Genomic DNA, 25,716 nt, shown 5'->3' with positions numbered 1-25,716 from the left:
GAAACACCTTGTTTTCTCCCAAACCAGTTGCCTTTTTGGCTTTAGATAAAATCTCCTGCTCTTGGCCCCTCACTCCACCCCAACTTCACCCAGAATAGAGCTCTGTCAGCAATCAAGACCCAGCAGCTGTTCCTTCTGTCTCTCTCATGAGGGCAGAGTTAGTGGTCACTCTTCAGAGTCTCCACAGCTCTGTGGATTCGCCTTTCGTATCATCAATTCAATCCACACTATCCATGCAGGTCGCGACATAAGGCCATGACCTGGAGGAAAGATGGTCAGCAGTCCTTCCCAAGCCTTCCCTGGGAAAAGAGCCTGTGACAAACGCTTAAGACGTACCGATGGAGGGATTGAGGTGGTTGTAGGATACTGGTCAGGAGAGTGCCCTCTGGGCCTATTTATATATTGGTGATGAAGAATGTAACTCCAAAGAGGCACATTTTGAACACTGTTCTCTTTAAAAGCTCCTTAATAATTGTTCATTCTGTGAACTGGTATTCATGACAAAGCCCATCCAAAGTCTTTATAGGCTATTCCATAGATTAGAAGCATCGATAGCAGACCCATTAATTCGTTTTTTTTTTTTTCTCGGCCTTTCTCTTTAAAGCTAATTGTAGGAGGTTTTCTGTAAGAGAATCAACTTTAATGAGAGCCATGAGCAATTATTATTAAGTTAAAATATTGTATAGCCAGATTTCACCAAGACATTTCCAAACAGAAAGCTAAACTCCTGAACACTCCCCCGTACCCCCACCTCTAATTAAAGCACAAGGACTTATGAAAAAGAATGGGGGAAATGAATGTATCAGTAAGTATTTTTTAAGGGTTCTATTACATACCTTGTTCTTGGTATTGTAGATTGTGAAAGAGGTGCAGGGCAATTTTCCAAGAGGAACTTGAGATCCAGCTGAGCAGGAAAAGTTGTTCCATTTTAAAAAGAAAAAAAATCATGTTCAATAAGGTGCTAATGACCAGGTGAGAGACCCATGGTGGACTGGAGTTATCAGGAAAGGCTTCACAGAAGGGTAGGAGTTTTTCTGGGTCCTGAAAGACAGTACAGATCTGGGGAAGTGGAGAGAGAATGTTCAAGACAGGGGAATCCAAGTGAGAATCGCTCTGGAAGTGGCTGTGGGTATGGCATTTGCCCAGGGGTTGGGAAAGACATTCTACTGCAGACCAACCACAGTCAGAGGGAAGTGCAGTCAGCTGCTGTAGGTCAGTAACACAAACTGTAGCCTTTTAGTGTAGGTATACTCCATGTTTAATGGAGGGACCAGTCCAGTACCGGCCCTTGTTTTATTGTACTTGACGACCTTGCTACATTTGGCTGACATTTTGCAGGACTGATCTCCTTCCTTACCAGGTGACAGTCCTTGAAGGAGCTGAAGTACGTTTCCCTTAGGCATCTCCTCTCCAAGCTAAACTCTTCTTATTCTGTCAACAGTCTTGATCTCATTATCTCCTAGATTCTCTTATCTGTTTACATCCTAGTTTGTAAATTACATATAAGAGACTGTTCATGTAAAGAATTTGGTGGAATTGTAGTTCTGGCTTCTGTTGGTATACATTCTATTTTTGAAGTTTGTCCTGTCATAAGAATAATTTAGGTGTTAGTTCACATGCTTACACTACTGAGATATAAATTCATCTTTGTCTATGATACAGCTGCTCTGTTTTCCAAGAAAGGATGATAGGGCTTTCTTTATGGCATGTTTGTGATGATCTACAAGCAGTGTTATTGATAAGTTTTAGAATCACACTTTTTTTTTTTTTAATCAAAAGGCTCAATGTAGACTCGCCACTACCATCCATAGCCTAATGACCTACTATAGGCCACTCAACTGCTATGAGTTTCCAAAGTCATCAGCCTCTGTCATCAAAACTCAGAACTGCAATTGAGAAGGCCAGTGGAATTGTCACTGGGAATAATGCCACCCATCAAAAGAAGTAAATGTCCCACCATAGAATTGTGAAATGAGTTCTGGTGCATTCGTAACATCCAGTTATTGAAAACAGTGAATTAGAGTCTTATTACTGTTGACTGGAAAAGATTTTTTCACAAGGCACTGTTGGGTGAAAAGAGCATGATGCAATGTATGTATAGTATGAACCTGTTCTTGTAACAGAAACAAGTACAGAAATGTTTGTGTATATCTACAATTATAGTTGGAGACATCAACAGCCTCCTCTAGGCAATTGACAAGATATCATGCAGGAAATCAGCAAAGATATACAAAACATAATCAACCAACGTAATCTAGTAGACACAAACAGAATGCTCCATGAAACCTCAGCAAAATAAACATTCTTATCAAGTGCCCATGGAGCATCCACCATGATAGACTGTATCTTGAGCCATAAAACAAATTTAACCAAATTTAAAATATAGTTAACCTTTGAACAACATGAGTTTGAACTGCAAGGGTTAATAAATACTATAGATATATTTCCTCTTTCTTTATGATTTTCTTAGTATTTTCTGTTCTTTAGCTTACTTTGTTGTAAGAATGATGTATAACATTCAACATAGCATATAACATATAAAATGTGTGTAATTGTTTGTGAGCAGTAAGGCTTCTGGTCAACAGTAGGCTATTAGTTAGGTTTTTGGGGAGTCAAAAGGAATACATGGGTTTTTGAATGTGTGGTGGCCTGGTACCTCCAACCTCCGTGTTGTTCAGGAGTCAACTGTAATTGGTGTTCTCTGACTACAATGTATTCAAATTAGAAATCAGTAAGAAAAGGCAACAGGAAAATCTCAAACACTTGGGTAAGCAACATGCCTATAAATATCCTGTGTGACAAAAGAAACACAAAGGAATTAAAAATACATGGAATTGAATAAAAATGAAGCTATAACATATCAAAACATGTGGAACGCAGCTAGAACCATGCTTAGAGGGAAATTTATAGCCCAAAATGCTTTCACCGGAAAATAAGTTCTCTGACCAGTAATAAGTGTATCTGAAAACACTAAAAATAACAAAATAAAATCAAAGCAAACAACAGGAGGTAAATAACAAAGATAAAAGCAGAAATCGATGACATGAGAAACAGAAAATCAATGAAACAAAAATCTGATTCTTTGAAAAAAATCAATAAGATTGAGAAACCAGCAAGACTGACAACAATAGAGAAGATACAAATCATCAATAACAGGAATGAAATAGGAGCAATCTTAACAGATCTTGTAGCCATGATAAGTCTTCCAAGATAGCCTGGCCCTGTTCTCAGTTGTTCTTGTGTAGACCACAGTTGATGGCTGCTTCCTAGGAGCAAGGAGAATGAGGCAGGCTCTGGGCAAAGGGGCTGTGGCACTGACTGGAACACAAAGCCAGACATTCAGATACAGTCTGGTCCAATCAATTGAAGCCCAGCATTGAGACTGGGGCCCAAAACTCAGTGAGTCAGCAGGAAAGGTGTTGGACTGGGGTCTTAGCTGTTGGCACTAAGCCTGCAAGGAATTCAGTTGCATGAAGAGGAGCTAAGCCAACCATTGGGGGCCATCTAGTCCAATAATTTATTTATTTTTGTGGTGGGGAAGGTGAAGAAAACTAATGCTCAAGGGGAAAGAATACATTTCCTAGGACTAAGCAGCTAGCCTAGTGTCAGAGGGTAAGAGTGTAAATAGTGATGCATTAGAACAAAAAAGAGTAGGTCAACTTGGCCTTCTTCACACATTAGCTAAAACATGGCTTCAGCTGTAATACCAATGTGTATCTTTGGAATATTTCTTCCCTCTTTTCCTTTGACTTTAAATAGCAGATGTGGCCTATTGCATTGCTGTGATTTTTCAGATGAAACGAAGCACAGTGGTTTACTTTTAACCAAACCCCATTCATACTTCCTCTCTGACTCAGCTTCCATGTCGTAAATGAAGCAGATGACACACGCCACCGGGTAACATTTATAAAGCCATCTTTGCTCTTTTGATGAAAGCCTATATGGCATTTGTATTAATACGATTTTCTCAGTGAGATGAAAGATTAAGAGAATTGTTGCACTAGCTGAGGAAACTTAGACATAGGGTTCAGATGTAACCAAACGGCTAATTTCTTCCCTGTATGGGAGTTAAAAAAAAATCTGACAAAAGAAGTAGGAAACTGGAAGTGAATAATCTTCTCTTTTAGTACCCAAACCATTTATTCACACAAGACCATCCACTCCTCACATACTTTTGTGCCCACTGCACTGGAAACACATTTCTGGCTTCACTCCTCACACAGGTATCCCTGAGTTCTCTGGACATATGAGCAACTATACTTAACTCTTAATCTTCCACTTGCCTCAAGCGATGTCTACTATATGGAGGTGCATCTGAGGCTCAAGTCCCCTGTATAAAATGGGGATGACTGCAGCACCGTGTTCATAGGGTCATCAGGAGGAGTCTAGTGAATGAACATTTGTATAGCATTGGCACAGTGTCTGGCAGGTGGCAGACACTTACTGAAGGTTTGCTTTTTATAACTTCTATGGCCTTACTGTTGAACCCAGAGCTAAACTCTCCAAAGTTCCTTGACTCAGGGCCTACCTCCATTTTCAAAGAAGTTCATTATTTCTGTGCTTTATTTGAGAGAGAAAGTACTGTCATATCACAAGATTGTGACTCCAACTCTGTGTCATAGCTCATGTGAGTTCTTTCCAGGAGAAGTGATGGTGCAGTGCCGTTCTTGGTGCCAGAGAGGTAGACATGCTTTTGAGACATGGTGGGATAGAAGCTGAAAGCGATTGGTGTTCTTCCTGGCCCCTATTTTGGGGTCTTAGCCTCACAACTTCTGCAAAGTATCTTTGAGGCTGCAGCAGGAACAGCATGATCCTGTCATGAAGGGTGAGTGACAAGGTAATTACCAGCAGCTGGATTTGAGTTTTTTTGGGAGGGAGAAGCATTGATGTTGGAAACAGACTATGTTGGGGATGCATGGTGTCTATGCATCCACAGCTTCCAGTGTCAGTGTCAGAGTTGATGGGTATTGATAAAGAGTTTGCCATAGGTGCCTTATAAGCCAGTGATAAGAAGCTGAGATGTTATAGGGCTGAAAACAACATTTATTGTAATGCCAGGTTATTCTGGTGGGTTGATTATAAACAATTTTAATTCTTTGATGTGTGTATTTTTGAATTTTTGTACTCAACAGATATTGTTTACCAGAAAAAGATGAGCATTAAAAACAAAGTAATTTCAAGAGCTCTCTTAGAAGCAATATCTTTTATTCTTTTTATTGAGTACATATTAGACCATGCAACCTTAAGTGTTCAGCTCAGTGAGCACATACACACACATCACATCCATGTAAACACTTGACTAAGATCTAAAATATATTACCAGGCCCCACTGGGCTCCCTCATGCCTCAACCAATCAGCAACCTTCCAAGGCTATCCACTATTCTGCCCTCTGCAACCATTGATTAGTTTATATCCCTGACCTTTTAAATGAAACAAAACAAAACAAAACAAAACTAAAAATATTGGCCAAAGTAGTACAATTAAGCACAGTTCATTCCTCTAGTGTGGATAATAATTTTGCAATTAATTAAAGATTATTTTCAGAGAAAATTTTATAAATCTAAAACTTTAATAATACAAAATATGATACTGTATAAAGTAGATTAGGCAAATTAATTGATGAAATCCAGAGTTTTCCTTTTCTCAAATATATATACACACTCATAAAAAATAATGTTAACTTTAGCATCACTAAATCAAGTCACTAAATCGATTTGGAACCTCAAATTATTTAATCACAATACCAGATAGAATTACATATAACATGTTATCTATTATGGAGAACAGGTATGGTTGACTTGAAAATTTTGTGAGACAGTGCTGTTGAACACAAATGTTTGTGGTGGACTTGCTAAGATGGTTAGGTCGCAGCTAAGTTTAACAATGCTAGAAATTATTTTAAACATAAAAATTCTGAATTTTGAATTTTGAATTCAGAATTTTGCTTGAATTTAAAGTTGCCACACATTCCATAAGTTGATGACATTCAAACTCTGTGATAGCATGGGTAGTAGTGCTTATATGTGCTCAGGTGCACTGGTTACCATTGGGGATTTGGACGAAAGAGGTGAAGTTCACAGCCTTCTCTGAGCCTTGGGTTCTCAACTGTTGTTGAGTGACAATTCACCAAATAAAAGATGAGACTCAGGCAGGAATTTGTTTATAGTATACTTTACACCCCACATCTTTAACCCTGATTTCCCCAAGAATAATTCATCACACGTGGCCTCCTCCTGTGATAGAATCTGAAGCCATTTAAGTCACTAAGAATTGGCTCCACTAACAAAATTCTAGAAATGGAATCATTGACTATTATTGCAAATCCAGAAGTCTGTGCACAACTTAATGAATATGGATACTTTCAGTTCATAATGTTTAGTTTTCTTTTATGAAAGCAATACATGCTAATTGCAGAAAATGTAGAAAATAGAGAAAAGCATAAAAGAAGATAACTATAATCACTTATAATCACAATCTTCCATGATAACTTCTTTTAAAATTTCCATGATTTTTTTCATTTCTTATTTTCACTTATGCAAAATTGAGATCAGGCTCAATGATTCTCCAAATCGTTAAATATTTTTAGAAGATATGATTTTTAATGGTTACATAATATCCTGTCCCATTAGTGTATTATAATTTACTTAAACACTTTTCTATTTTGAATATTTAGGCTGTTCCAATATTTATCATTAGAAATATTGAGTATTCAATTATTCATTAACTTAGTCAATAAATTACACTGAGTTTATATCATATGTCAGGTCCTGTACAGGTGCTGAAGATGTAGTTGGGGATAAAAAAACAGATATGGTCTCTGCCTTTCTGGCAGAGCTTACATTCTGGTGAGAAAATCAGAAACTGACTGAATAATTAAAAAATTGATCAAATAATTAAAAAATGCAACTATGCCCAGAATAGCCAAAACAATCCTGATAAGGAAGAACAAAATTAGAGGACTTGCGCTTTCCAATTTCAAGACAATATGATACTGGCCTAAGTATAGTCATATTGTAAATGAGAAGGCGGCTACCTGGCAGATATGATGGATTAATCTTTACCTTGAGCACCTAAGATAACATACTTAAAATCTCAGAATGAACCCTTCTCCAGACCTCTAGAAATGAACACCCTGGGAAGAAATGACCCCAGTGTTTCTCATTGTTATCTTTTATCCACATATTTCTGTAAACTATGTATGTTCAATATTAACTGTCCTGCACCCACCAATATAAAAGAAATATGTATCTCTGCCCTTTGCTTTTTGTCCAATCCTAGAGTTTTCTCCACTTTGCCTTCTCCCACCTTCTTAGTCTGCCACCAATGGATTTCATGCAACCTTTCTTATGTCTTCTCCTTTGGTTCTAATGTATAAAGTGAACTGCAAAACTGCCACTCTCTGGAGCATTTTCTCAGTCTTTTGAGACTTTTGCTTCTGAGTCTGACCCTCAACCCTTGGCTCAAATAAACTCTTTAAACTTCCCTTTAGATTTTGAATTTCTTTCTTTGTCAGTATAGATCAATGGAATAGAATTGAGAGACTAGAAATAAATCTGTACATTTATGTTCAATTGATTTTTGACAAGAATGCCAAGACTATTCAATAGAGAATTGTCTTTTCAACAGATGGTGCTGGGACATCTATGTGAATATCCACATAGAAAAGAATGAAGTTAGACTTCTTCTCACATTATTTATAAAAATTAAGTCAAAATGGATCAAAGGCCTAAATGTAAGTGCTAAAACCATAAGACTCATAGAAATCACATAGGGGTAAATCTTCATGACCTTGGATTAGGCAATGGTTTCTTAGATATGATACCCAAAGCACAAGCAATAAAAGTCGATAAACATTATCAAAATAAAAAACTTTGTGTTTCAAAGGACACTATCAAGAAAGTGAAAAGACAACCACATAATAGGAGAAAATATTTGCAAATCATATGTCAGATAAGGGACTGACATTCAGAATGTATAAAGAACTATTACTATTCAACAGTAAAAAGAAAAACAACCCAATAAAAAAATAAGCAAATGATTTGAATAGACATTTCTCCAAAAGAAGACATACAGATGGCCAGTAATAACATGAAAGATGCTCACATTTTTAGTCATTAGGGAAATGCAAACCAATACCATGATGAGCTATCACCTCACACCCACTAGACTAGCTAACATAAAAAAGACAGACAATAACAAGTGTTGGTGGTGGTGAGGATGTAAAAATATTAGATCTGATATGTTGCTGGTGGGAATGTAAAATACTGCAACTGCTTTGGAAAACTGTCAATTCCTAAAAATGTTAAATAGAGTTACCACAAGACCCAGGAATTTCACTCCCAGGTATATACACAAGAGAACTGAAAACACATATTCCATGAGTGTTCACAGGAGCATTCTTCACAATATCCCCAAAGTGGAAGCAACTCAACTGCTGAATGGATAAACAAAAAGGAGTCTATCCACACAAGGGAATAGTATTCGGCTATAAAAAGGAATGAAATACTGACACGCTCCAACATGGAAGAAACTTGGAAAACATTATGCTGAGTGAAAGAAGCCAGACGTAAAAGGGCACAAACTGTATAATTCCATTAATATAGAATGTCCAAAGTTGGCAACTCTGTAGAGACAAAAAGTAGATCAGTGGTTGCCAGGAGCTGGAGGAGGGGAGAAGATGGGGAGAGACTGCTAATGGGTCCCTTCCAGGTTTCTGGAATTAAATAGTGGTGATGGTTGTACAATATTGTGAATATACTAAAAATGACTGGGTCATACACTTTAAAAGAATGGATTTTTATGGCACGTGAATTGTATCTCAATAAAAAATAATTACAAAAAATGAAGCCATGTTAAATAAAATGAAGTAGAGGTAGGTGAGGACTTGACTTCATCAGGAATCTGTGGTCTGAATGTAAGCAGCGCTTATCTAGAAGAGCGGGAGAGGAAGGAGTTCTAGCTATCAGGAGCACAGTGTGAAAGGTCTTAGGGAGAGGTATGTGGAGGGACCATGTTTCTTCTTATAACAAAGTAAAAGTAAATCATATCCTGCAGAATTGGCAAAAGGGAAGGGGAAATGTGCTCTCAACACATGGTGAGCAGGTATGTAACTTGGTACAAGTTTTATGAAAAGCCAGTTGGTAATACAGTACTTATCACAGGAATGTGTTGTGGATGAAGAATTCATGTCCAGAATACAGGATATATACTTGCATTAATTATGCACAATATGATGCCTTGTTTAAAATTCATGCTGTTTCCTGTATTCTTCACAGTAATCCTATTCTACAGATGGGGAAACAGACTTAAAAGGTCCAGTGATTGGCTGACATTAACACAGGTGGTCAACCACGATGTGTGTCTGTATGAATGCAAAGCCTGCTCTTGTCCGACTATAAAACCGGATGCAGAAACATATGCACGTTTTATAGGGCTTTATCATTGCCAACAAGAGAAAGTGACATGTGCCTTTCATGCTTTTTAAAGAACAGAAGACAGAAGACTGAAATTTGAAGTCAGTGGTTTTTCTTGTTCATTTTTATATCTGAGTGCTCAGCTCATAGAAGCACTAAATAAAAGTTATATTGTGTAAGTATGGTCTACTAGGCTTAACAGTGCACATGCCAGTTGACATTTATATTTAGAGATTAGGTAGTTCACTCATAGAGTATATATTCATCTTAAAATTATAATCAATCATTGGAAAACTCTAAGCGTGTGATTCATCTTGGAGAATGTCAATTTATTGCTCTTTTAGGAAATGTACCTTTAGCCCCAACTGAAAGTTACCTGTATCCATTTCTGGGTTACTATTTTAGTTGGAAAAAAAATTGACACCAAGGAAAACAGAGAAAATGTTGGTTTATGGTCTACTTTTTCTTTCTTGAATTTAAAAAACTTGTTATTTTGAAATAATTACCGAGGTATTTGCTGTAAATATGTTTTTGTTTGTTTGTTTGTTTGTTTTACCTTTCTTTGTTAGGATCAGCCTCATATTTATTTATTTTTCCTCACTGCCCTTTAACTGCAATACACGCTCATAGACACTCAATTGAATTAACATAGTTCAGGGGAAAGGCCTATTTAACAGCAAAATATCTAAATTCTGGAATAATTTTAGGGAAACAGTGAATGTTCAAGCACATGATATACCACAAACCACTACAAATTGGTGCTAATAAGTGAAATAAAAAGTTAATGAAAAAATTATAATTCATGAGATTCCTGTGTTATCAAGTGAAGTGTTTGTTATAAGCTTTCTAGTTCTGATGATCGGAGGGATGTTGAAAGTATCTTAATGTCTTTAGCCTTTGGTGAATACATTCTATGAGCATTTATTTTGTGCCCATTACACCTGAGGCATTAGGGATGTGAAGAAGAATAAAGACACAGGTCTGAAGATTCCTCTGGGTGACAAAATGTGTAAAGGGGTGCTGGAGGCTGTGCTGGGGTTGGAGATGATGGTACTAACTCAATATTTTGGAGGTAAGCTTGAGTGTTAGGGAGTTGACAGGGAGGGAGGAGATAACAATGACAGAGAGCTTTAAAGGTTGACATTTTCTCAATTTTGAATTTTGGCAACATGGCTTTCTCACATTCTCTGTGCCAAGCATTCTGACATGATAAATCAGTGAAGAAAGGCATCGTGCAAACAGACAAAGAGGTCCATGGGGACGGATGTAGAAAGTGCTCTTAACGAGATAAGGAGCTTTGTTATTCGGGGGTGGAAGGGCACTTTCTCGTACAGGTTTCCGCATTATCTGAGGGTAGGACATTCTTATGCAACCTTTCCTAAGTAGTCTGCATCTAGGTATTTGAAATTATGGTAAAATGTACATATCATAAAATTTACCATTTTAACCATTTTAAGTGTAGTTCAGTGGCTTTAAGTACATTCACATTGTTATGTCTAATTTTTAGAAAAAAATTTATTTATTTTAGTTTCAAGTATACAGTACATTGGTTAGACATCTATATAGTTTGTAAAACGATCTTCCCAATTGCTCCTTCCCTCCCCTGACTCTCCACCTGGCCAACGTATTAATGCTAATTGCATTCCCTATGCCATGCTCCCCATCTCTGTGACCATCCATCAGCTACTAATTTGTACTTCTTTAACCCTTCACTTTATTCTCCCAGCCCCCTAAAGCCCTCTCCCCTCTGTCTGTCACCAAATTGTCCACTTTATTTGTGAGTCTGTTTTTGATTAGTTTGTTTTTTCTATTCCTTAGATTCCATATATAAGTAAAATCATATAGTGTTTATCTTTCTCTGTCTGGCTTAAATACCTTCTAGGTCCATCAAAGCAATATCTTTTTCCATCCCCTTCCTTTTCATATGTAGGGGTCTTGTTTTCTTATCCATTCAGCCACTCTATCTTTAGGTTGGAACACTTAATTCTTTTCCATTTAAAGTACTTATTGATAGAAATGTAGTTGTTACAATTCTTTATTCTTGTTTTTGATACAGGTTTTTTCTTCCTAAAAAAGTCCCTCCAACATTTCCTGTAATACTGTTTGGTGGTGATAAATTCCTTTAGCTTATTTTTATCTGGGAAGCTCTTTATCTGTCCTTCAACTCTAAATGATAGCTTTGCTGGATAAATTATCTCGGTTGTAGATCCTAGGTCTTCATTCTGTTGAATATGTTTTGCTAAGCCATTCTGTCTTGCATAGTTTCTTTTGAGAAATCAGCTGCCAGTCTTATGGGTGTTCCCTTATAAGTAATGATCTGTTTTTCTCTTGCTGCTTTTAATATTCTTTCTTTACATTTAACCTTTGGCATTTTAATTATGATATATCTTGATGTGGGCCTCTTTAGATCTCTGATTTTTGAAATTCTGTGAGCTTTCTGGGGTTTTTTATCCATTCCCTTCACCAGATTAGGAAAGTTTTCCATCATTATTTCTTCAAACAGCTGTTCAACATCTTGATTTTCTTCAGTTACACCAATCAGATGGATATTTGGACCCTTAATAGTGTCCCATATTCTCTTTAAATTATTTTTAAAGTCTTGGCATCTTATTTCTTGCTGTTCTGATTGTGTTCTTGGCTTTCCCATCCTCTAGATAAGGCATTTGATCCTCTTCTTTATTCACTTTGTTTATTCCTTTGTTTATTCAATTTAATATACTTCTTATCTCAGATAATGTGTTCTTCATTTCAGACTGGTTCCCTTTTGTAATTTCCATTATACATTTTTATTTATTTTTTATCTCTTTGTTGGAGTTCTCTACACTTCCCAAAAGTTCATTGAGCATCTTTATAACCAGTGTTTTGAATTCTGCATCTGTTAGATTACTTGACTCCATTATATCTGGATCTCTGTTCTGTTCTCTCATATGGCTTCTGCTTCTTTGTCTTCCCATTTTGGCTGCCTTTCTGTGCCTGTTTCTATGTACTAAGCAAAGCTTCTAAGTCTCCTGGTCTTATTAGTGTGGATTTGTGAAGTAGGTGTCCGGTGGCACAGTCCTGAGAAGGGTTCAGCTGCAAGTCAACTTTAGTCCAAGCTTCTTCCTCTCTGGAGCCACCTGTTAAGATTCAGCAAGCAGTCCACAGATGCTGTGCTTATACTTGCTTCAAAAGGCCACACCAGACACCAGAAACCAAGGCCAACTGCCTCCAGTGTGAGTCTAGACACTACTCAGTAAGGAGCACTTGACTCACTGAGGATACAGCTGGATGTGGCTCGGGTAGGGCCACGAGTTGGGGAAGGTGGAATTTCAGGGAATCCTCTAGGTGGAGTGATCTCTGTTATCCAGTTTGATGGCATCAGATGTCACGGCTATGGTGGCGCTGTGTCTGGTGTACTGGTGGGGGGAGGGCTCAAGAGAGAAAAATGGATACCGCCGGCACTTCTATACTGATGAGTCTTGACTTGGCCCTCACTCTGACAATGTCTCCCTGTAAGTAAGTCCCTGGTGCCCTCTGCATGCAGCCAAATCGGCACTGGTGCTCAGAGTGGGCAGGTCCCTCAACATGAAAATCCACTCGCGGACACGGCCCCTTTAAGTGGTGTCTGCCTCTGCCGCTGCTGCTGCCGCTGCTGTGGCTTCCATCTCAGGCAGCCTTGCGTCCTTGCCGCATCCTACCTTCTGCCATTGCAGAGTGATTTCTTGGATTTTTTCCTAGCTGTATGGCTTGTTCATCCCAGGTGATTTTTCCTTGCTGCTGCTCCTTATTTCCGTCACAACTTTGATTTGGTTGCCAGAGGAATAAACAAAGCCTTTATCATCTACGCCATTTTTTTCTCTCTCTAATTCTTTCTTAATTAATGAAATACTTTTACCTTTGAACATTCTAGAATTGTCTCTGTACTATTGTTGTTCTGATATTACACCAAGACATGGAAGTTTTTTGGCTCGTTTATTCTTTTAATTTTATTTAGCACTTGGTAGAACATCTTGAAGGAGGATTTCGGCCCTCAGTTCTCGGAAAGTTTTCTTTATTACCTCTCCTCTATAATATTATGTTTGCATCTTATATTTGATGAATGTTGAAATGTCTGGATCCATCTTCTGTGTCTCTTACATTTTCTTCTACTCATCCCACCTCTTTGTACTTCTCTGCTGTTGGTGTTCAGCGTGGTCAGTTTCCTGGCGTCCATTTGCTACTTCTGCACGTGTTTCAGAAATGGTGCCCAGCTCTAGGACTGGTCTGGATTACTCTAAGCCAATCATTGTAATCACTTTCTCCTTTAAAGGATTAGTTCAGGAACCAGGATGAAGCCAGAACAAGCATCTCTTGGCAATATTCCCTTGGTGCTCTCTGTGCTTCTCAGTGTTCCTGTGTTCACCCTTTGCTGTATACATTATGTTTGTGACTTCCTTCTTCAGTGCTATTCTGGTAGGCTTTTCTCTTTCAGGGATCCTTCATGTGGCTGGTCTACTAACATGCCCCTTTTTCTGTTTTCCACTGTAATTAGGGATTCACTCTCCTGCCACTACTAGAGATTTGAGTGGAGCAAGGAGGCTGCTGTGGGCATTCAGACAGCAAACATCGCCCAGAACCTTTATTAGCAGAGCTGAGTGCTGTTCAGAGCTCAGCTTAGGTTCACACCAGGAATTCTCTGTCTCAGGCAGATACTTTATTAAGACAAAGAGAGCTTGTTACGTAATTTTAAAAGCATTATCAATGGGAGAATACTTAAGAATTTTGGAAAATACACAAAGTATAGTTTCAGGCTTCTAAGGATGAGTTGATATTCTATTTAAAAATCCAGTAAGTATGTTTAAAAATATATATGTATATTTTATTTTTTTAAATATTTATTTTAAAAAATCATCAATAAAACAAATCCCCCTTAATTCCACCATACAAAGATAGGCCTGGGTAGTTGATCAAAGCCAAGGTTTATGGTTGATCTGAGGTGGTCTGGGTTCAAATCCTGGCTCCCCCCAGTGACACAGTAAGCTTATCATTTCACCGAAGGCACTGGTTCCCCAGGTGTGGCCTCTAACCAAACATCAGCAACAGGCCCCACCCAGACTTACTGAGTCAGAAATTCTGGGGTAGGGATGGGGTGTGGAACATGGGGGATTGGGGAGAGCAACATTCTGGGTTTGACAAGCTCTCTAGGTGCTTCCAGTTTGTGAACCATCACTCTAAGCAAAATTTGTTTTATTTGCCCTTTAGCAATATAATTATTTGAAATTGCACAAGTAATACACTGATACATTTCTATTGTAAAAAGTTAACATCATAAGACATATATAGAATGAAAAAACAAAAGTCCCTATTCACCACCATCATGTATCAGATTCCTTCCCAGTGGTCAAAGCAATTACCAGTTTGGGGCCTATTCTTACAGAAATTTTTTTTCTGTGCATTATACATGCATATATGCAGACATATGTGCACTAGAAATATGTAGTTTTGTGGGTTTTCCTTTTTTGGTTTTAACATAAATGGTATCACAGTAGGCATATTTTCTTGAAATTAGCTTTATTATTATTATTATTAATTTATTATTATTATTATTATTATTATTATTATTATTAATTTTACTTGCCTTGGATTTTTTTTCCAAAAAGAGAGTCATCTTTTTATTTTTAATTACTGCTTGGATCAACCACTATTTATTTAACTTCTTTTACAGACAACTACACAGTGAAAATCTTTGCACGTGTCTTTTTGTAAAATGTGTGTGAATCTCCCTTGAGTGATTTTTCACAAGAGAAGTTTTTGGGTCAGAAGAAAAGAATGCACATCTATATTTTGAGCCATTTTCTGAAAAGGTTGTATTGACTCTGGTTCCACCTACAGTAAATAAGAAATACAGTTTCCTCTCATTTCTACCAAAACTAATGTCAGTAAACTTTTCAATTTTTGCCAATTTTCATTTTCTTATTGTGGCTTTTAATTGTAAAGCTTTGAGCACTTGCAATGTTTAGCACATCTTCACACGTTTGGTGGCTATCTGATGTCTTCTAGAAAGTCCCTCCTCATACTACCTACATTTCCATACCGTAGAATGGAGTTAGTCATAGTACCTGTTATGTGGGGCTAGTGCAAGGCTCCCGCCCAAAGTGGTCAGCACAGTGCCTGGCACATAGTGAATGCTGAACAAATGTTCGCTCTTATGATTAAATTAGCATTTTGGTATTCTTCCTTCCATTTTTATATGTAGGTTTTCAAAGACTCAGTTATAACCATACTGTATATATAATTTGGGTTTTCATAGACAATATTACATCCTTTTCCACAGTAATTATATAATCTTCATAAATATGTAATGATGACGAAATCCATTTAGTGGCTTGACCACGCTGAGCTCTGTTTCCTAAGGGGCATTTAGTTTGTTTCTTTGTTCTTATAAATAACAGTTGACAAAGCATCTTTGTTCATGAAGCTTTTTAAGGAGTAGGGGTAATTAGGATCCAGGCCTCTGTTATAATTTCAGAAGTGAAGTTTCTGAAGCAAAAAAAACTGTTTTGAACTTCTTTATATATATAGTGAAGTTATTTTCTGTGTAGTTATACATATTTTAAAAATAATACTCTTATTATAAGAGTAATGCACTTACTTATTGCACTTATTATGAAAAAAGAATTCCAGCAGTCTTGAAAAGTGTGAAATAAAAGAACAAGACCACTTTTCTCCCTTAGCATACTCCCTGTGGCACCCCAGGTTTGTATCTTATCACATCCTTTTGATGAAGGACAGGGAAAATAACCATAAGTACCAAGAAAATTCCCCTATACCAAGAGATGGTTCTTGGCTGAGCACAAATAAGAATTCAAATGCATGCTAGAGTTCGAGTCAAAGGAAAGTTTATTAGAGAAGAGATAATGCTCCAAAGACAGCGTGGTCTCCTCTCAGAGGCAGAGAGCCTGATACTCAGAGAGACACAGAGATAGAGACATAGACAGTAAGATGAACAGAGAAAAAGACACTTTTATATATCATTCTTAATTTCTATGAATTACAGTTTAAGGACTTTGTTTACTCATTTTCCTTTGATGGTATGGGCATACAGCGTGAAAGGATAAGAGTATGTAGCAAGAAAGGGTAAGAATATGTAGTGCGAAAGGCCTGCTGGCAGTTCCCAGCCTTTTTGATCCATAGATACCCCATGGTTTTAGCCATAGGGAATGAATGATTGTGTTTATTTTGTGTAGGGCACGACTTAAACACTCTGTTTACCTGTTTTCCCTTCACAATGTGGGAAATGAGTTGTTAGCAATCCCAGCAGAAAATTTCCTTTGTTCTGCAGGTTTCCTCAGTCGTCTGGCTGTAAGGCTGATCAGCATATTGCAGTCTCTGAATATAGCTTGATGTCACATTTTAGTTCTCTCGTCTCCTCCCTACATTACTTTGTCTATATAATCACACATACAGTGTAAATGTGTGTTTGATTGGCAGAGAAAACATGAGGATAAAGGAGAAATTTGTTTAGATTATTATTATTTTAAATGAAAGCTAAGACTCTGCTTTTTATATTTTTTTAAGCATTTGCACACACATTTTATTATGATTTACCCTACTATTTCTCAGGATCGTGGAATTTCAAGCTGTACTCTGTCTTTCTTTAAATAATACCTTTTAAGATGGATCCTTACTGAAACTCGGGTCTGGCCATAGCCCTGAAGAATACACACTAGAGCTCAAGACCCCCAGTGGCCCACAAGGCCCCAGGAAGGGTTTGGCTCTGCTTAGACACTCCAGACTTTGTCAGTGGCCTGAGGGCCTGGGAGACCTAGGAATGTATTTGAGTATTGTTTTGCAGTACAAAACAATAATGACACGCTAAGTTGCCCTGCAAAGGCTCTGCACCCAGTCCTGAAAGTCCCGAGCATCCAGCAAGAGTGAGTTCATTTCGAGGCCTGGGGGTTACTTCAGGTTTCAGTGAGTGCCTGAGCATCCTCTGGCCTCCTAGCTCCCCTGCCTGTGAGCCCTGAATATCAGAAAGTTTTCCTTTGTTCTTGGACCCAGGCCTCTCCTTCCTTAACTTCTTGGATCCCATGGGGACCTTCTGTAATTCTGGCTCTAACAGTGTTTCCCCCTTTCCACTATCCCCTTCTTTCTCTGAGAGTGCCAGTGGAAGGACAGACCCGCTGCCAGAGCTGCATGGACAGTTCTGGTGTCACCCTCAGCCCACTCTTGGCCATGGCTCCCTCATATCTCCAGCTCTCCCTGACCTCTAAGATGGCATCTCACGGCTCTCCAGGATGAGAAGAGAGAGAGGAAGCATCAGAGTCTGGGGAGGGTGACACATCTGTGACTAGACTAATCTTCCCCCACTCATTTTTTAGCTCCCTGCCCTTTCCTCTCATTCATAGCCAGTTCAGACCCACAGTTGCAAAGAGCCATCTTTATCAAGACTTTACAAAATGATGGCTTTCGTCTTAGTACTTTGGTGGTTATCACTCTTTTCTTATGCATTGAAAGAGAAATATTTTCATGTTATTTTCTTGCTCTGGATGAATTGAGTTTTCTTTCAGGGTCTTTGTAAGTTGCAGCTTTTTGTGATGGCTTTGATTTCTTGCCTACACACCCCCATTATTTCTTTGAATTTTTGAACAAGCCAGCTCAGTTTATTCTATCAGTGACATTCTTACTTCTGTTACAAGAACTCTGTCTCCACCCCTAGATGTTTTTGCTTTTAACATTTATCATTCAGAAAGCTAATTTTATTCTGTGCTTTTGAGTTATTATTTTTACAAACAACACTGTTTGCCCATATTTCTCTGTTTCCTGAAGAAAGCCTTCAGAAACTTGATTGGAATGATTTTATTTTAATATCATGAACTTGGCTTCTCACAGGGTCCATTCGCCAATGTTCTGCCATCAGTTGCCTAAGCTTTGGGATGTTTCGATGTCCTAGCTGGGGGCTGTATGTCCAGGACTTATCACAGAAACAGAGGAGCTAAAAGACATAGTGTTTTGGGACTCTCAAGGTGATTTAGAGTTTGAAGAAATAAAACACACTGAAATGCATGCCATTTTTAGCTAAGTGTGAACTGTAGCTGAGCCTTTAGCTACATGTATGAAGGTACCCCTAGGAACCTGGTCTAAAGTATACAAAGAATAGTATGATATCTCAAGCCACATGTATGCCAGGTGCTGTTTGAGATACTTTACAGGTGGGTTTATACTCACAACAAATCCAAAAAGGAGATTTAAGGAAAGCAAGGCTCTGGGAGATTAAATTTAAACAAATATTAAGAACTAAGGTTATAACTATTAGGTGGAAGAACCAAGATTTGAACTTATATAACCTGCATACAACATTGATCAGATAAAGAAAGCTTGAAAAGTTAGATGAGTCTCTATACAGACAAATATCAGTCTTGGGTGGACATCAGAGCACTCGTAGAGATTGTAGGGGGTGTGGGACTTGCATTTCTAACAAGTTACCAAATGATACAGGGGCTGCTGGCGGAGGACAATACTTTAAGATCTGCTGCCCCAGACTTACAGCTTTTGTGGGGTGTGCTCCACAGTTCCTTCTTTACTTTCCCAGCAATTTGTCTTTTACTCTGGCTTTGGCACATTTCTTTTGCTGCCCTGTGGTATAACTTTCATAGGTATGAATGGTAACCTTTAAGGTCTCTGAAGGCACTATGAAATCTGTTTGATTTCTCTCCACCTGAGCATCCCAATAGGTTCAGATAAGTGTTTATTAGTTGTTACATGACTGATGTAGGAGATTTCTTACATGTAGCTAGCAAACAAATGTTCGTATTATTAACTGCTACCATTTATGATTACTTAGGTATTTTAAAGTCATTTAAGAGATAATTTTTTTGCCCAGTACCAAAAGCCTAAAAGGCAAATTACTCAGTATGCTGACAATAAAATATTCAAGATGTAATAGACTTTTCTTCAGGTCTATCATGAATGACCTCCTCATCTATGGGCCATGCTTGAAAATAATAGTCCTGGGCACACTGTAATTTCAAATGATCTTTAGAAGGTGACTTTAATAGCCACTGAGGGTAGAAATCACCAGAATTAACTGTTCATAAATTCTCCTTACTTCCTCTGGCCTGAAAGATTTGGGACTGAGGAGCAGTTACCATTAATTGTGCAGCTCTTGGAAGCTGGGTTGGACCTGTCACTCCTGGAAGTAGTTCAGACCGTTCCAACAAAACCCCCAGGGTGTGACTCATTGGCCTGGCTGGGATCACATATCTATCTCTGAATGATCACTATGGTGCTAGGATGGAATTCAGTGATGCTTGTTGTAGGACTAACCTACCTGAGAAGCATGGCTGGTCTCCCTGACCACTTCACCCTCCAATGCATCATTAGAACAAGGTAGCTCTCCAGAGGATCAAGGAGGGCAGTTACAGATGCCTTGTAATTAGAGTCACCAGATGTCTTTGATCATTTTGTGATCAATCCTGCATCATTGCTTGGTAATCCAATTTAATTAAGCATGGTCTTTTTTTTTTTTTTTTGGTGGAAAATATTTAATTTTTCATTATTTTGTCATACAAGTAGAAATGAACACATTCTTGTTATATAATATTTAGAAAATATAGAAGCATTTGAAGGTAACCTTCCTCATCCTTCCTCATCATTCCTCCTGCCCACCACTTCTCCCACCAGCACCTACTCTACCTTTATTTCCTCTTCGTGCCCTCATATCTCCAAAGGTGGACCCAGTGAACCAAGCTTCTTCATGTTCAAACCCTTAAGTGGTCACCACCCCTTGAATCTGGACTGACGCTGTGACTTGCTTTAACCAATAAAATGTGGAGGAAGTAATAGTGTTTGGGGGGACTTTAAGCTTGAATTATTTTAAAAAATGCCTGCTGTTGTAATCATATTTTGGATGTTCCCTAAATGTGTAACCATATACTTATTGATAAACATTTGAGGACAGGGGTCAAATTTTCCCTCAATATAGACAATGAAGTGATGAATATTTCACATGTACAATTTCACACACTTGTGCATTTTTTTACTGCTACCTAGAATTAATCAGTTCTGGACCTACCTCCACAAAATACAGTAGCCTTTTGCATGTTTCCTTTCTCCTCTCAAACCTCTCTTTTATATCTGTTCTCTATTAGCCATGTTGAAATCTTCGAAGATTTAATTTTCCATCATTGTAAAAAAACATATTTAGAGTTATACATCAATCATTCTTAAGGCATAAGTTGTACTGGTAATGTTCACTGATTCTTTTCTTATTGTTTCTCATAGCCCACCTCCTCCTTTTTTTGTATTTGTTGTTTTTCTGTAATGATTCTTTCCAAGGGTATCTGTGGGTGGTTAACTTTCTGAGTCTTCACTTTGCCCTCCCACTAGAATGCTAGTTTAGGTGGAAATAGAATTCGTGGCTCAACACCTCTCCAGACTTTCAATGATGTTATCTTCATGTATTTAGTGCTGGAAGAGAACTTTCTTTGTAAGTAACCCGTTTCTTCTTTCCCTCACAAATGCTTTCAGGGTATATCTGTCTTGATCCTTTTGTGCTGAAATGAAGCTGCCATGTGTCCAAAAGTACATCTTCTTTTAATATTTCTTCTGGGATTCTTGAATATATAAACATTCCTGTCTCCCTCCAACACTAAACATTTTATTCTGTTCATTCTTGAATATTTCATTTCCTTTATCTTTTCTTCCTTCCACCTCTGGGATTCCTATGAGGCAGATGTAAGAATTTCTGCATCTAAACTCTGAGACTTTCTTTATACTTTCTTTTATATTTCAGTCCCTTTGGTGTTGAGAGGTTTTCTGGGCTCCATTGTCCAAGCTTTTATAAATCTTCAGTTTTGTACATCTTTGGAGCCCATTGATTGAATTTTGTATTTATATCTTAAATCAATCCATTTTCTGCTAGTGAAAACCAAGAAGACATAGGTCAGAAAAATCAAACCCTTCTTCTTCTGAGTGGTGACAAAAACGTAAAAAAAAAAAAATGCCTTGGAATGCATTGAAGAAGAAAAGTATATGATATTTATAATAAATACTACAAAGTATTATAAAAGGCAATAAGTAACATTTGAAATGGCGATAACTCTTCTGTTTATGGCTAAAAAACTTAATAGCAAATATAAGTTCCTCTCAAAGTAATATGAGATTTCAATTGGAACCCAGTTTTTGAGGGGTGAGGGAACTTTACAAAATAATTTGAAAGTTCTTAAGGAAAAGTATATGCAAGAGATACAGGAACTGACAAATGAAGTACAACACCATAGAATTCAGATAAAGGTCCCTACAGAAACAGGAATTTAGTATCTTACACAGTTGCACATTGATCCAGGAAGACATGGATGACTTATTAAATCAGTGGTACTGATTTAAGTAGTATGCATTTGAAGTCTAACATGTTGACTTATGCTATATCTAAATAGATAAAAAGCTAAATGAAAAACATTAAAAGAAACCTTTAAATAAGTGAATTCATAGATAAATAAATAATAAATAAATATTGTTAAAATAAAATTTAGGAGAATATTTTAAGAATCCAGGGATGGAAAGACCTTGTTAAGCAAGACAGGGCACTCCAAAGCTATGCAGAAAATGATAGACATGATCACAATACTATAATATTACTGCAGTAACAATTTGTGTTAGGTAAAATGTAGAAACCATCAAAAGAAAAATGATTAAGTGGGAAATTAACATCCTGTTAGTCTATAAGGAAAGGATGAAGAACCTAACAGAAAGATATGGACAGTCACTTTACAGAAAAAGAAGTGTAAATGGCCAATAAACAAGTGAGAAAAATTACATAACTTTATTAGATATCAAGGAAGTGTCAGTTAAAACAACAACAACAACAACAACGAAAGAGAAATACTTTGCCCCTGTTAGCCAAAAATTCAAAAGTGTTATGAAGGATTGAGAAATAAACTTTTTTAGGCATTGGTTTTGAGAGGACAAGTTGCTACTGACCCTTGGGAGGGTAATTTAACTCTGTGACCTTGGGGGCGGTAGTCACACAGCACTGAGAATGTGGTGGTGATAGTTATCATATACTTCCTTGAAGTTGGTGATGACCTTCGTATAACTCCATGACAGCCATGGTAGTTGTATTCACACAACTCTGTGACAGTGGTGGAGGTATTGATATAGCTGTGATGGTGGTAGTGGCGGTAATTACATAACTCTGAGAAGTTATAGTCTACACATAACTGCTACATTAGTCATGTTGGTGGTGATGATCACATAATTCTGTGATATTGTCAATAGTGGTATTCAAAATAACCTGTGACATTGTGGACATATTTATTTATATGACTGCAAAGTTGGCTGTGTTATTTAACTCTGCAAAGTTGCTGCTGGTAGTATTCACATGACTGCAATGATCGAGATAGTAATAATCATCCAACTCTGCAATGTTATCATGTTATTTGTTATTCTGTGAAGTGACTGCAGGTGGTCTTCACATAACCTTGTTGTGGTGGTCATAGTATACACATAACTACAATGGTGTGGTGGTGATGGTATTCGAATGGTGCTATGATATTGGTCATGGTGTTTATATAACTCTGTAGTACTGATTGTGGTAGTCACATAGCTCAGTGGTCATGTTGGTGGCAGTAGTTCTAAAACTATGTCATTGGCCATCTATCCACTTATCTCTGTGACTTTGATCATGGTATCATATAGCCCTGTCATGGTGGTGGCGTTAGCATATATGCAATCTGCAACTGTCGTAGTTGGTAGTTGCATTTACGTGACTTTATGACACTGTTGCTGATGTTATACCCATGATTCTGTGAGGCTTGTCATGGTATTCACACATCATGCTGGTGGTATTCAAATAACTAGGTGTCAGAGGTCAGGTATTTATATGACCCTACAATGTTAGAGGTTGTGTTTATAGATGCTGTGAAATTCATCATGGTATTTCTATAACCCTGCAACATTTGTTGTGGTATTGGCATAAGTGTGCAACATTAGTGGTGCTATTTACATATCTTGTGACAGTGGTGATGGTGTAATTCAGGTAATGCTGTGACTTGGTCATGGTACCGGCATATCTTGGAGATATGAGTCTGGTTCCAGACCACCACAGTAAAGCAACTATCACAGTAAAGCGAGTCACATGAATTTTTTGGTTTCCCAGTGCATATAAAAATTATGTCTACACTATACTGTAGTCTATTGAGTGTGCAACAGCACATGTCTAAAAAATATATATGCCTTAATTAGAAAATACTTTATTGCTAAAGAATGCTAACCATCATCTGAGTCTTCAGCGAGTCAACCTATTTGCTGGTGGACGGTCTTGCCTGGATGTTGATGAAAACACAATATATGCAAAGCATAAAAACGTGAAGCACAATAAAAGGAAGTTTGCCTATTTTTACACAATTCTATGATGATGGTGGAGTTGGCATTAACATGTCACTATGAGGTAGTGGTGGCGGTATTCATGTAAATCTGTGACTCTCATCAAGATAGTCACATAACTCAACCTCGTTGGGAGTCATGGTATTCACAAAACTGCAATGGAGGTGGCAATATTTGCATAACTATGATGGTAATCATAGTGTTAACATATCTTTGTGACATATTTGGTGATATTCTTCTGGATCTGCCAGGATGTTTGTGGTTTTCAGATAACTCCACACGGCGGTTGTGGTGGTCTTTATATAACTGATAGTATTGGATGTGCTAATCCTTTAACTCTGCAAAGTTGGTCATGGACTTCATGTGACTCAGTGATGGTAGCAGTGGTATTCATATTACTCATCAGCACTGGTGTGGTTTCTACATAGCACTACGAGGGTGGACATGGTGTTCACACAACTGTGAGGTTGTTGGTTTTAGTTACATAACTTTGTAATGTTGGTGGTGGTGTTAACATGCCTCTTCAATAGCACTGATTGTACTTCTATAAATATGAGATGATATTGGTGGTATATTCAAATGACTCTGCTATGATGCTTGTGGTGGTATTCACATAATTCTACGATGGTCATGGTACTTATATTTCTACAACTCCTCAACGGTTGTTTTGGGATACATGAAATGTTACAATGCTAGTCATATTATTTGCATAACTATGATGATCATCATGGAATTCACAGAACTCTGGTGGATTTATGTTAATATAGCTCCGCAACTTTGGTCATGGTAGTCACAAAACTCTGAGGCTGGATGTGGCATTCAGATAATTCTGTGCTGGTCGTGGCGGTATTAATATAACTGTGATGTTGGTGATTATGGTACTCAAGTATCACTGTACGGTTGTTCGTGATACCCACATAACTGTTATAGTGTTCATGATATTCACATTACTCTGTGGTGGTGGTGGTAGTCACATAACTCTGCAACCTTGGTCATGATTTTCAATAGCTCTGTGATGGTGAGCATGATTTTCAGATAATCTGTAGTATTTATTGTCACATTCACATACCTGTGATGGTGGCTATGGAGTATTACCCTAAGTGTGAGACTATGGATGTGAAATTTGCATAACTCTGCAATGGTGGTGATGGTGGTTTTCATATATCTGAGAGGCAGTGATGTTGCTGTGACACAGTTCTGCCGCTTTGGTCATAGTAATTATTTCGCTTTGTACTGTTGCCGGTAGGGGTACTCACGTAACTCTGGGACATTGTCATGATGTTCACATAACTGTGACAGTGTTGGGTGCAGTAATCTCATAACTGCAAAGTGGGTTATGATCTTCATATATCTTAGCAAGAGTGGTAGAAGTAGTCACATAACCCTGCTGTAGTGATGGCGGCATCCACATAACTTTAATAGTGATGGTAGTATTCATGTAACCTGCACTATTGCTCATAGTCTTCATATGCCTTGTGATGTCACAGTACTTACATATTCTGTCATGTTTGTTGTTGTATCCATATAACTCTGCAATGATGGATGTGGTATTTGCATCAGTCTGTGACTTTGGTGGTGCTGGTAATCACATAGCCCTGAGACATTGGTCCTGGCATTCACAAGCTTGTGGTGTTGGTCGCTATAATCACATGACTCTGAAGTGTTGGTCATTATCGAATTTATATACTCTGCAATGTACTCTGCAGTGTTGGTCATGGTATCCACATAGCTGTGACGGTGGTGGTGGTATTTAAATAACTATGATGTGATGGTAGCAGTTTCACATGACCGTGTAATGGTCTGATGTAAAAGTCACATTTTATGGGTAGAGAGACTTAGGTTTAGAGATGTTTAAAGTTTTGCTTAAAATTACATAACAAGATATGACAGAGCCAGTCTCAAATTCAGGTTTTCTGAATAATTCAAATGCAGCCTTTTCTGTACTACACCGTGAAGTCT

General features: G+C 37.8%; 1 protein-coding gene across 4 annotated transcripts in view; it reads left to right on the top strand.

Annotated features, from left to right (window-relative positions):
* The window catches only part of SHC3 (SHC adaptor protein 3), a 154,953-nt gene that overhangs the window by 9,008 nt on the left and 120,229 nt on the right, over positions 1-25,716 (top strand). The gene's annotated exons all lie outside the window — the stretch shown is intronic.

The sequence above is a fragment of the Pteropus medius genome, unplaced genomic scaffold, assembly GCF_902729225.1.
Source record: "Pteropus medius unplaced genomic scaffold, Ma_sr-lr_union100, whole genome shotgun sequence".
Lineage (NCBI taxonomy): Eukaryota > Metazoa > Chordata > Mammalia > Chiroptera > Pteropodidae > Pteropus > Pteropus medius.
Note: the sequence above shows the minus strand (reverse complement) of the source record. Positions and strands in the feature narration are given on the sequence as shown.